The following is a 1541-nucleotide window of genomic DNA, read 5'->3' as shown; positions in this document are numbered from 1 at the left end:
CAAGTCCTTGAAAGATATGTGATAAATTTTCACAAAGTTCCTGATTTTTCTTATCCAAAAGTTCTTCTGTTTGTTTCACAGTCTGCAATGAGGACTTAGCTAAAGCCTCTTGTAAATCTTTAAGTGTAATGGAAGGAGGAGGTGTTGGTGGGGGAGATCTAGGTTTTTGTTGTTGAGTTTGCACAACAGGAGAAGAAATAGCTGTTTTAGGCAATGCAGGAACAGTACGTTTTGAAGCCATTCTGCCAGATTATTTTTAAAACTTACAACAGCAAGTATAAACTTAATAAAGCTTGACTTAAGAAAAATTATTTAAAGTCCTTTAAGATGCATCATTCCACAACCAGAAAGAGAGTGAAAGTTTTCCTTTAGTTAAGAAAAAGCAACGCTTCCGCGGCCATTTTCTTCTCACTTTCACTTATAGCGAATAACAGACATCGCAATAAAATCTTGAGTTAAAGTCACATTTTAACTGAAGTAAAAATCCCCTGTCAGGTTCTGTCTGATCAAAAGTTACAAACAGATACAAAGTAGCAGCAGTGGCGGCGACGTCTAGCTTCGCTCCGAGGAGCGAAGACGCTCCGAGCTGCGGAGAAGAGGTCCGGGCTCCGGGGGAGTTCTCACCTTCATCCCCCCAGGATCACTCCTGGGGGGACTAGGGAACTCAACCCCTATCCAGACCAAACTCACTTTCTCCCCTTCACCCGGGGAGAAAGTTCCGAGCCGCAAAACAGCTGATCCACGCTGTTTTGACAGCTTTGACGCAGTCCCGGGCAGGAGGCTGAGAAGAAAGCCTCCTTCGGCAAAGCCTCGCCACCGGAAGTCGGCTTCAATGATTTCTTGTCTTCTATACAATGTGTTTGCATAGTAGCTTAATTTATATTGCAGGTGTTAGGTAACAAAACCTATTTTCTAATTCTTTGGGCTAAACTATAAATACATAATGTATGTCTTTGTACTGGATAATATACTTTAGTGGGAGAAAGAAACAAATGTATATAAATCAGATGGTATAATGCTACCTGCAACATTCCTAATGCTGTTCAAATTCTGTTGTCGCAAATACTTGAAGTTTGCTCCACACAATACCATCACAAGTAGATATAAAGACTGCCCAGAAACAAAACATCATATGACCCAATATGCAAATTAAACAAAGTGGAAGATACCAAACTTCTCAAGCTATTTTGCTGTTCTGTGACTGCCTCACCCCCTCCTCCCATTCTGTTAAAGAATATAGACATTCCTAGGAGAGCTTGTGTGCCTTTGCTGTGAAAACCACCCACCCACTTTCTGTACATCTAGACTGAAGGTTAGACTTCAACTTAATGGGATAGATTTAATAACTGGCCTGACAAAGGGCTTCTTTAAATTCTGTATAGGGCTCTAATGATGTTCTTCATTGTAGCTTAATTACTGAAATATTGTAATAATTGTGAACAAAAGAAAAGGAATGAACATCAGTAGGGCATGTTAAGACTTTATTATAAATGAAAGTAAACTTTCATTTGCTTTCTGGAAGTTTGGTAATTTAAGAGGGG

Source organism: Protobothrops mucrosquamatus, unplaced genomic scaffold (genome assembly GCF_001527695.2).
Source record: "Protobothrops mucrosquamatus isolate PMUCROS unplaced genomic scaffold, P.Mucros_1.0 scaffold2364, whole genome shotgun sequence".
NCBI classification, from domain to species: domain Eukaryota; kingdom Metazoa; phylum Chordata; class Lepidosauria; order Squamata; family Viperidae; genus Protobothrops; species Protobothrops mucrosquamatus.
This window is presented reverse-complemented; position numbering follows the sequence as displayed.